This window comes from Pollicipes pollicipes, unplaced genomic scaffold, assembly GCF_011947565.3.
Source record: "Pollicipes pollicipes isolate AB1234 unplaced genomic scaffold, Ppol_2.1 Scaffold_4740;HRSCAF=5597_pilon_pilon_pilon, whole genome shotgun sequence".
In the NCBI taxonomy this organism is placed as follows: domain Eukaryota; kingdom Metazoa; phylum Arthropoda; class Thecostraca; order Pollicipedomorpha; family Pollicipedidae; genus Pollicipes; species Pollicipes pollicipes.
The window spans coordinates 22775080-22787626 of NW_023596545.1; the positions used below are offsets into that span (position 1 = coordinate 22775080).

Here is a 12547-nt window from a genome sequence, read left to right on the forward strand (position 1 = left end):
TCCCGCGCCGGGCATGGCTGCCGGCCGCCGCCGCCGCCGCCGACGCACTGGCTGCCGAGGCGAGCGGCGGCGCGGCGGCGGCGGCAGCGGCGCTGTCGCCCGCCGGATTACGCGGTGACGCCACGAATTACCGAGCGCGTGCGTTATGAATCCGAAGCCGGCAGGCGTCTGGCCGGCCGAGCACGATGAATAAATGATTGTGGCGCGGGCGGGATGCATGCCACTCGGAGGCGCCGACAAATGGCTCGTCACCGCGCGCGTGAGCGCTGAGAGGCGCGCCGACTCCACCGCCGGCGGACCGAAAACAGGCTCGCTTGCAATCCGCAGCAGGCAGATGAAAACAAATTTTCCAGATGTCGCCGTAAAAACTTCCGGAAACGAGGCTGCTTGCGACTCCTAGCGCTCGGGGCAAGACGCAATTGGTTCTTGGGTAGTACGCACGGACATTTCGGATTGGGGTGCGTAGATCTGTGATGAAGTGGCTGCCGGGGCAGCCCTGCCATAGCAACGTTTACTGCCGTGGCGTGAGCAAAATCTTGCGATGAAAACTTTTCGGGGAAGTACCGATGAAGTCGTTTCGGGTGTTAGCCATTGTAAGGAAAGATGGCAGTGATAATAAATTTAAATCCCATTAGGTCTGAAGCCGGTTCTCTCACGACTGCTCGTTTTTACCCATGGCCAGACCAATTTCTTTCGGCTGGATTTCTTCCCTTGCAAACTTGCATCTCCTTGATTTATTAGGCTGATGTTTTCTCTATTTTGAGTTATGGAGTTTTACCCCTTTTCGACTTTTCGTATGGTATGTGCCACCTTGAAACTCACCTATTTCGTTTCAATTCATGTTCCTGAATTCTGGCTTTTATCACCGCTTACCTGCGTTGTGTTGTAGCATGTATCGCCCGCTTTTACGGCCTTTAGTTTTTTGTACTTTGGTTTCCTGCTCTTGACTTTCCCAGCTGACTAGCGATTTCCATTTTATCTGCCGCCCCCTAACCAACGAACCCTAAGCACCTCTGTGACGCTACTGATCTCATCAGGGGATATGATCGGGCATGCATGACGCACATGCAGGACAGCCTCAACCGAATGGAACAAAAACACAAGTCTGTCGTCAGGACGCCTTTCAGTACCAGCGACTCGGAGCCGCAGGATAGAGCTCTGATGTCAGGAGAGGGCTGCCCGCACGGACACAGATCATTACGGAGGGCGTCACCAGACTCGCCTTACGTAACAAGCAGGTCGGGCACGGCACGCCAGCACGGTGCCTCGAATCACCGCCTTAACCTGAGCGAAGACACCGAATCAGAAGGCGTCGCGCAACAAAACGCAGTTGTGGCGCACGCAATCCATGTATGGAAGCATGTATGTATGTAATATCCATGCTGACGGGTAGTAAGGATTGAGGCATAAATTGGCGATTACATTAAGAAAAAGTACAAGGGAGACATCTGTAGTTGTATTAGTATTTGTTGTTACAATCCAGTGATTTCCGGGTAAACGGCGATATTATTAGCGTGTAAACGTTTGCGCCACATCTTTCAGCCGTGAATGGCACAAGTGTTGAGATGAGAGGCACTGTGTAAAAAGCTACTCTGTAAACCGATGAGAATATATCGGCATGTAAAGCAATGCTAGAAAAATCAAGCTGAAAAGTATAGGAAAGGCCCAGGCGATATTGTAAAGCAGTGTCAGCCAAACGCTGCGGTCCCGTTTGGTCTGGAAGAAATTCATAGCCCACCAAGCGTGGATTTCTTGAAGACTCCGGAAGCGGAGAACTTTGCCAAGTTTTTTGAGGGATCTCCCAGTGGAACGTAGTTGTTGTGACGAGATTAATATGAGTTTGTGTGAAAGTCAAGAGCCCGACGATGTGAAAAATGTGTGGCAGGACGCACAAGCGGTGTTTAATGAGGCGCATTATGCTTGTGTTTTTTTTCTGAAAACAAAGCTTTGATTTCTGCAATAGTTCGCTCCCTTCGGACTTCAAAAGACGCAAAAATAAACGTGCTACTGGAAAAGGAACTAAGTAACGCCAGCCATCACCCAAAGCCGACGTAACGCTCGCATCAGCGGGGTTTCAGTAAATTTTCAGCTGACGAATAGTAACGGCTAAATACCTAAAATATGCATAGCATAGAAATTGGTACCTGTTCTTGCAGAATTTGGAGAAAGGCGCGATACGAATATCACTTTCAGGCTGGATCCGTGCATTTTCTTGTATTCTTGCGTGCATGCGTGCAGTAGAACGAAAGCCATGCAGATCGGCTTGGCGCACGCTCGCGGGCAGGTGCTCCATCGGACCACGCAGCACGTCCGGGTTCATAGATCTGGCGACCTGATGAGTGTGGATGACCAGCTGTTGACCTGATGGATGTGAATGACCAGTAGTTGACCTGATCGATGTAGATGACCAGCTGTTGACCTGATGGATGTGGATGACCAGCTGTTGACCTGATGGATGTGGATGACCAGCTGTTGACCCGATGGATGTGGATGACCAGCTGTTGACCTGGTGGATGTTGATGACCAGCTGTTGATTCAATGGATGTGAATGACCATCTGTTGACCTGATGGATGTTGATGACCAGCTGTTGACCTCATGTGGCCGCTCTGTGCATCTCTAGCTGCATGATACCCCACCTATCAAGTGCATTTAAAACATATTACGCGGACTGACGTGCGGCGTGACAGCGTGGCTCCTGTCGATCTGTTTAAGAAGTGAGGTCCACCAATCGTCCGGTGAAAATGAGAAAGAACTGGTGGTCTGAGCCAAAAACGGAGCCAGTACTGGTGGTCTGAGCCAAAAGCGGAGCCAGCACTGGTGGTCCGAGCCAAAAGCGGAGCCAGCACCGGTGGCGAACGGCCAGACAACATACGGCACGCGCAGGCCAGTTGTTGGCCCGGGACGTGCAGCGCGACAGCGCGGCGCTGTCCGCTTCACAGTCGCGTTGCTGCGACTCCGTTGTGCCGAAGAGACCGATGGCGACCATAGGCTGCTGACAGATCTCTCCATCGTCGGCGCTGGCTGTTAGCGATCGCTTCCGATCGGTCGCGCAACATCCATCGGAAGGGCCACCGCGATGTCAGGAGGCGGCCAGAAATGTTTCAGCACGCAACGCTGTGCCGACAGCGCGCCTGCGGGCAGCCGCGTGTCTTGAAAATGGCCGCGTGGGTAGGAAGGTCGATATCGTGTATGCGTCAGACAGGCGGTCGCCGGCACTGCCCGATATCGCTGTCCGACATTTCATAAATGCAGGGAAGACTGCCCCCCTCTCCCCCCCATGCAGCTCTGGCCGGTCACAGCAAGGTGCCCATCGCTCCCGTGTGAGAAGTGTGACAGTACCCATAACAGAGGGCATACACCCAGTTTTGGGTCTAATCAAGAAAAGCCTGGATTGGATATGTCTGCTTGGGATGAGCACGGTTGACTGCGGCATTACTACCAACTCACATCTCTGATAATAACCAGGTGGCCTTCGGGAACTCGATGTTCAAGCAAAGAAATGGAGTGGCGATAGGCAGCCGCTGCGCACTTCCGCACCACCGCTAGCGAAAGGGTTGATGCACAGTCTTGAATCATCCTTTTGAGCTAAATGTGGTCTCAGATCTAACTCGTTAAAAATTTTAGTTACATCAAGGACATTTTTGGCATCTGGATACATGGCTAAGCTCACTGTCAAACTTCTTCGCAAAAAATCAACAACACTCCAGTATTTCCTCACTGGAACACATCACACACAACTTGTCAATCTCACTCCTCGACTCAGTTTATGTGGTATAACCCGACGGAATCTATATCTCAGAGCTCTACTTTAAACCCATGGCCGTGCATATCACACTACATTACAATTCGACGCACCCCATGGCTCCTTGGAAAGCAGTCCTTATTTCACAGGTGCGGAGAGCGGTGTCCGGTACCTCATGACCCATGACAGTGTGAGCGTAGTCGGAGTAAAATGTTCCTCGTGTTCCGTGGCAACGGATGCTGAGAACACGAGCTGAGCTGAATACACAAGTCAATGCCTCCGCACGGTCGGGCGGTATGTACGGTCTGAGGATAATGTGGGCTATTAGTCCTTTTTAAAGTCCATGTCGGAACCATTAGCGGTCCATATTCCTAATGTGTCCAGCTGCTGGTATAATTTGCTGTACGTGTTTTAATGGATTGAAATGGAAATGCACCAGGAGGAATATAGTAATCAAGACAATCCGAAGCCTGTATCCAGGAATGTTTTATGTATGAAAACAAAACGTAGCATTCGTGACCGATTTAAACATCGCCTTGATTCGCCGTGGTTCAAAACGCAGACCAGTGGGGGGGGGGGGGAGGGGGAAGGGAGCGGTCGATGTGATTCTCACGGCGTTTCCAAATTTATGAGAAAAATCTCAGCGGAACACACCAGTGGATTGCTTTTAGAGATTTCGTAATTTAAACTAGTTTGCGTACTCACAGGTCAATAATTGTCCCGAATATTCTTAGTCAAGTTAAAAATTTTAACAAACGCACTTGTTTACCTTCACATACAAACGATGCAATAGCTTGTGGCGACACAAAACATGCGTGTTCCCTGATCAATTCTCACATCAAAAGTGTGCATTTCTATTCGCTTTTTAGCATATGTGCATGATGGTTCCGGTAATGTAATAATGTCGGCCGGCCGCGCGCGCTCCGCGGCGTCGTCGGTTGCCGCCGCTGTCCACTATGCCCGTATTTCGTCGTGCAGTGTTACTCAAGAACAGTCGAGGCTTCGAAATAAGAAAAAAACTACGGACACGTTCATGGTATGAAAATACCGTTCCGCAAAAACCATCACTGCTTCGAAATTACAAAAGCTGGGAATACGTTGATGGTATCAAGATAAGCACAATGGGTCTTTTATAGCCTACTGACAATTTGGGCGCAATTGCACAACATTCGGGAGACGTATGCATACTTCTCTTAGGGAGAGGGGTTCTCTCAAGCCCTCTATCAGGACGGGGTTTAATGAACACCATGGAAATGTACGCTTTCGGAAAGCATACACACCGCTAAGATAGAACGTGGTAGGTTGACACGTAGAAATAGAGGAAAGTGCAAGAAAAGTCAATTTTGAAATATGATTTTAGCAATAGCTAACGAGCTTGCGGACCTCAAGATCTTAGAATCGCTGCTCATTCGGAACCTTAGCGCTAGGCCAAACGCGCAGGCTTCATTATAGGATCTAGTTTAAGCAACACTTTTAAGTTATGCACGTTGCTGAGTTTCCGCCAATGCTCGTGGTAGCTGATGATCCTGACATGTTATGTTCTTGTCTGATACTTTTTGTCGGACTCTGTAAACTTCCGGCTTTGCCTGGGGCGTGCGTCTTTTTTGGCAGCCTCCAACGTTGAATTATATGCGTGGTGTTTGGAGGCTTATATAATTTTTTATATTTTTTAATCTTTCAGTAAAACCTCAACTTCAGAAGTGTTCTCTCCATGCATGTCGAATATGTCTTTCTGTCAGTAATTTTCTTCTGATGACGCAATAATTCTCTAAATGTAATTGACGCATATCCCTTGCGTGAACGGGCGTTATTGCAGCGCGCACCGCGGCCGAAGACAAAGTCCAAGGTAGCAACTTTTGGAGTGTGTCGGAATGAATGTAGACTGCAATGCCAGGTCTTTTGGGTTTCCTGGTTTTCTCTCAAAACAATTCGGTGTTATTTTCGTCACGCCCAATTTCCTTACACCACTAGGTACCTCCTGTCGCTGACAGACTGTCCAGTGTGCAGCGGGCGGGCTTGGGAGAATTCCCGAACGCCATGCGCCCACTGTCGCTCAGCAGAGGCCTCAGCAGGTGTTGCGAGCTGTCTAGCGCCGAAGCATTCACCCACCTGTGAGCAACCCCCCCCCCCCCTCCGGATTCGGTCACCTGCTGCTTCCCACCGCTGCGCCGCTCCACCGAGTATCGGTTATTGATCTGAGCCAGCGCGGCGGCACAAAGCCGGGCCGGCTAGCCCGCATCCATCGCGCCCCTTCAGACTCGGCCCCGGTCCCGCGGGACTCTGTTCCGGGCCGGCCAGACTTGGCCCTGGTCCCGCCAGACTGCATTCCGGTCCTGTTGGACGCCGTCCCGGTTCAGCCAGACTCGGTCCCGGGCCCCATGAGACGGCGTCCCTGTCTCGCAAGACTTGGTCCCGATCCCGACAGACTGCCTCCGGTCTTGCCAGAGTGCGTCTCGGCCCCATCAGACTGCTCCTTGTCTCCCAGACGGTGCCTCATGCGAAGACAGTTCCACTTAGGGCACGGGCCGTGATTTGGCTTCCCAGATTACATCTCTGATCCACCACATCGTAGTTATGAGCTAGCAGACTGCCTCCGACGTGGTGTGTCACGACCATGCTGGGCTGTGTCCCACTTGGCTACGGTGTATTTGTATTTGTTTGCACGAAATCGATCCACGACGTGGTTTTCAGAACTTCGGCACGTCACATTTTTTGCTAGATTCGGCTCGCTACAACACTCGTTCACTCGTTACAACACATGATAAAGAAATACTAGAAAAGGCGACGCGCGACGATGCTACAAATGCTACAAGACGACGCTACAAACTATGTTATAAAATACGAGATTACGAAATATGCTATGCAATATCATACTAAAGCATACATAAAATAAAACACTATCAAATACCTAGGAAGTCGAAATGACTTGCTTAATAAATGTTCTACATTGACAATAGAGTGTGCCAACCAAAAGTAAACATTCAGAGATGAATGAAACTAATATAAGTGCATGGAAGCCACATTGACATGCGAGAATCACACACACACACACACACACACACACACACACACACACACACACACACACACACACACACACACACACACACACACACACACACACACACACACACACACACACACACACACACACACACACCACACACACACACACACACACCACACACACACACACACAACACACACACACACACACACACACACACACACACACACACACACACACACACACACACACACACACACACACACACACACACACACACACACACACACACACACACACACACACACACACACACACACACACACACACACACACACACACACACACACACACACCACACACACACACACACACACACACACCACACACACACACACACACACACACACACACAACACACACACACACACACACACACACACACACACACACACCACACACACACCACACACACACACACACACACACACACACACACACACACACACACACACACACACACACACACACCACACACACACACACACGCACGCACGCACGCACGCACGCACGCACACACACACACACAACACACACACACACACACACACACACACACACACACAACACACACACACACACACACACACACACACACACAGTAATGCATATGACACCCACACAGCTCACCGACATGGACTTAGAACTATGGCCCACGACCTAACATTTGCGTTTTGTGATATGAGTTTGTACTCCCGCAGAAATGAAGGTGGTTGTCGGAGGTGCGCGGTTCCAGCATGTCACGGCACGATAAGGGAAAGCTCTCTTGGTGGTTTTCAATCGGCACGGGGGCAGGTGGAGAGACATTGACATGGAACAGCGCGTCGCCCGTAGGAAAACAGAGGAGCGTGTTAAAAAACTAAAACAAATTGACACGTTGTTTGTCCGGATCCCGCCAACTATGTCCGGATCCGGCCAACTATGTCCGGATCCGGCCACCAGACTGTCACGGCCAGGCTGTGTGATGCTCAGGTCAGACCCTGCTTCCGGCCCGGGTAGCCTAGCCCCAAGACCCAGCTCAATCCTCCGGGCTGTGGCCCAGATCCCCAGCGGTCTAGTTATAGTGTCGCACCAGACTGACGCAGTCCCCCAGACTGTGCGTTCCAGCCCACTGCTGCCCCTGTCTTTGGCTGAGCGCGGCCCTATCCACTAGAATCTGACCCTGTGAATTTGGGTACTCTGATCGGTGGGGTGATGGAATCGAGGTCAGGGATGGGGGAATGGCAAACGCGGGTGCTCTCTCGTTCCTTTCCATGCAGTGACACAGGTCAAATGCAAAATGTTGTCGAAAGATGGGAGGGGAGCGGGGGCTACCTCTAGTCCCGATAATCCGCCAATTCGGCGGCAATCTGGAGTCTCCCTTCCGGAACACCAGACCGAGGGACACCGTCCGACAAAAGGACATTATCTCTGCCCCGGGGCGCGGATGACTGTCGGTCGCAGGCGCCCCCCGAGAGACGCCATTAGGAGGTGATAGATGTCGGCTCGCAGTGGAGACGGACAGAGCGGCTGCAGTGGAGCCTCGGCGGGCTGGCGGCCGGGTCATCCGCCGCCGACGGCTGACCAACACTGGAGACGGCTCTAGACGGCGGCTGGCTGGCCGAGCCTCTGACCCGAGCCACCCGACAGTCGGATGTGACAGGCATGACAGGCGCGACGGATGTGACAGGCATGACAGGCGCGATAGGCGTGACAGGCACTGGTTCTAGGGTGCAGAAACCCGAACTTTTATGGGAGGAAAACGCACATGCGGACCTTTGCTGGGATCTCGAGAATTAAATATGCTTGTTAGAGTCGCTTCGTACTTTTCTTGTTGCAAGGAGTTTGCTTTTCATGCCATAATAATTATGTAATTATGTAAGAATTTGCGTACTGTACTACGGACAATGAGCTTGAGTTTCTCCAGTACTGTTGCTCATAGCGCTACGGCCGAAGACAAACGACAATGTGGCAAAAGTGCAATTCCCGGTAGTCAAGAAAGTGGGATCAGTTAAGCTTTCTGAACTCGGACGCTTCAGCTCGTTCCAAAGAAAAATACGAAGCTTTTTCCATTGACATAACCCGCTAAGGCGTTCCTGGCAAACCCACGCCATGCACAAACACCTGGCGGGTGAGGCACGAGCCTGACCTCCGCCAGGGCGGCTGCTGCGCGACCGACCGCCGCCGTACGCACCGCGCTCGCGGCGCCCGGCTCTTGTCTGCGCGAGTCGTGTCGCCCGGCGCCGCCATCGACCCCGTCTGAAGCGGAACTGGGGCGCCGCGTGACATCCGAGCCGGCGGGAGTTGGAGCCACGCAGACCCGGGATTCGTATTCACGCAGACCCGTGAGTCGGAGTCACGCATACCCGGATGTCGGAGCCACGCAGACCCAGGAGTCGGAGTCACGTAGACCAGGAAGTCAGTGCAATGCAGACACGTGAGTCAGAGTCACGCAGACCCGGATGTCGGAGCCAGGCAGACCCAGGAGTCAGAGTCACACAGACCTGGGATTCGGGGTCCCGCAGACTAGGGCGTTGGAGTCACGTAGATCTAGGAGTCGGAGTCACGCAGACCTGGGAGTCGGAGTCACGAAGAACAGGGAGTCGGAGTCACGCAGATCCTGGAGTCGGAGTCACGCAGCCCAGGGAGTCGGAGTCGGGCCTACTCGTGAGTAGGAGTCGCGCAGACCCGGGAGTCGAAGCCATGCAGACCCTGAGGCTCGGCCCACCGGCCGCGAAACGCGCCAACTCGCGGCCAACAGTGGGGAGAAAAACTCGGGAACGATGCCCCAGGCATGCCCATCGCCGGCGAGATGGACAAAGGCACCGGCTTCTTTGTTGCTTTGGTGCACGTCGAATACAGTTTGCTGACGGGAAGTTCAGAGGTGCTGGCGTAGGTCGGCTGTCGTATTAAGGTCGGTGAGAGAGCGCATAAGAGATATTGACGGAAGCGCACCGCAGGATGGTCCGCAAGCGTCCATTGCCCTTGCATATGTCTACTGGTCTGCGTAAGTACATCAGTCAGCTGACTTGATGACCAGAAGCTGCTGGGACTTTCCGTCCAGAAAGCTGGCGCAGTCTTTAAGATTTAGCGTATATTTGTATGATATGAGAAACGGAACCATATTTTGAGCGCCCTGCAGGCATGCCGCGTTCTTACCGTCTGTGAAATATTTGTGTCTGTTCGAAATTTCAACAATAACACATTGTTTCGTACCGACCACAGGCAGTACTGCAATCCAATTCTCATGAAGCATATAAAACAATGAACGACATTTCGATTGGAATGGAAATACAATGGCGAAGCCGCCGGCAACCGGTAGCTGTATATTTCCCTACCATCGACATCAGCCGTCATAATTCATTCTCTTCCTCCCACTTTATGTGGTAATTATGCAACACTCAATCTAACCCGATACAATCTCGCACCTGGGCTTGTTTTCGTGTCGCGGCGTTAGTCGTTCCACTCAGAATGTTGTTTATTGGGTCTGATTTCCTACAACTGATGAGTTTGATCCAAGTTTTTAGTAATTTGCATACTCGAAGGCACATCAATGAGAGTGTAAGCGCGTCGCTGGCTGGGTGCCCCCGGCCTCGGGCGGAGTCCTCGGACCTGGCCGAGTGGCTTGCCGATTGGCAGCGAACATTCTCCTGGAAGACTTGATATCGCACGGATGATTTTATTTTCCGCTGGCGCTCGCCAGAGTTGTGGTACTTGTGCGCCGTTAGATGTTCGCCAAAATTGCTTTGCTTAGAAATTACATATGCTGCGTAGGTTTGTGACTGCCAGGTGCATTAATGTTGATTTGTCCGAGTTTGTTGATCAATTAACTCCAAACATGCTTCGTCTGATGGCGGTAAATTGGGATGAAGTCACCGCCTTTTGTATTCGATGTTTGATGGTGATGGCGGCAACTTCGAACACGTCCGTGGCCAGCCTGTGCTAGGGCGATATTCTCGGTAAGCATAGCTGGATGGGGATGATGCTATGGCCCATTTGCTGAGGCGTAGGATAAGACTGAAGTGTATTTGTAGCCAAATAATAATTCCATGATAACGGAGCAGATAAATTTGGGATGGCAATCGTTTTGATTGTAGCGTATTCTTTTCATGCATCTATACCTCGGTGAAATATCTTCCAGAAACCGTGGCATGGCTCTTGGCACAATACAAGGTACCAGAGTTATGTGCGTCTATCGACGTCGACTATGGAGGATGCAAGGGGCTACGGATAACTTGCAAAGTGAACGCTTTGGCTGGAATACGCCGCCTCATACACGAGTGGAGCCTCGCATCCCTTTAGGCTTTCCAACACCTCACCCCTCAGTGGTTACACATCCCTCAGCGCGGTGCTCAAATCACCAAAAAGTCGCATAAAGACGGCCAGAATGCCAAAAATGTACCAAAACGCAAGCAAACGTATTAAGAAAGAAACAGGAAGTAAGCTACATTTGTATTTTGAAAACACACGGTCTCCGGGACCCCTACCCCTCCCCAAAAAATATTATGAATATCCGTCTGTAGCCATATGGTGCTAGAGCAGTTACCAATTTGCAACACTCTGAGCGTGTTGTAGTTCGGAACGCACGGAAAAAGGCGCATTGTGGAAGAGCATCCCAAACGGAAGGCATGTAATAGGCGCATTATGGGAGAGCACCCCAAACGGGACGAAATTCGTGGGAAGGAGCGCAAAATGGACATAGATTAAGTTTTTAGAGACGGTAAAACCAAGCTTAAATAAAGCGTCGGTAAATTAAACGAACGCCAGGCACCGTCCTGTAGTTACCGCCTGCTTTACATTTGGAGGTAAACGGCCGGTAAAACAGCTGTCCAAAAGCTTTAACAAGCTAAGGAAACCAGCACCGATCACAATAAATCCAACCTTGTTAGTGGAAGAACCCTATGTACGAGATTTGACCGGACCGTCTCGTCTATCCACGGATCGCATTTCGGGAACGTCGCCATCAAACCCTCCCAGATGTCTAATACTCCCTGGAACGAGTCCTCCCAGGTGTTCATTACTCTCTGGAGCGAGTCCTCCCAGGTGTTCATTTCTCCCTGGAGCGAACAATGACGACTCCATGTGCTGTTGTGGGCAATCAGGTATCAGACAGCGGTGACAAAATTAAGGGATAGTGGAAATGAAGTTAGGGGAAGGGACACGTCGCAACAGGGCTATATAGGTAAGTTGAGGACACAGCGGGATATCGTCCATGACATTAATTGTTTTGTTTCGGTTGAGTGAGACCAGTTTTGTGCTTGCATAAGATGTAATTACTGGCGATGTCAACCATTCGCATGTGTTCTACAACAGCCAAGGTGGGATGCATCATACGAAAAAGCTCTGTTTCTGTGCTCCTGGATGAGAGATGAGTTTGGTGGTCTGGTTGCAGCTTTTGAACCGGTTTTTACAAGGTCCTGAAGTTTAGCGGCCTTTCCTTGTGAGTCTGTTCTACAGCCTCCTGAAAAAATGGGCCTAACGCTGTCAATGACAGACATGCACTGGACTCAAGGGTGCGTTGCTTCCGCCACTGGCTTCTCCCTTGAAACGAACCGTCTATTTCTCAACCAGAAAATGTCACTACTGAAGGAATACCTTGCCCATATAATTATCACTTGGCTACCTTCCGACGAGATACTCGGGTACACGCTGGTTGACCTGGTGCGTGGACTTAATTCCTCCCCTCAAAGGGAGTGTTCCACATTTGTGAGGGGTTTTAAACTGAATTAGTCATTTTGAAGACCGTTCGGTACTGTCC

General features: G+C 51.1%; 1 protein-coding gene across 3 annotated transcripts in view; it reads right to left on the bottom strand.

Annotated features, from left to right (window-relative positions):
• LOC119099467 (acetylcholine receptor subunit alpha-like) overlaps window positions 1–12547 on the bottom strand; it is a 135513-nt gene that overhangs the window by 40200 nt on the left and 82766 nt on the right. The gene's annotated exons all lie outside the window — the stretch shown is intronic.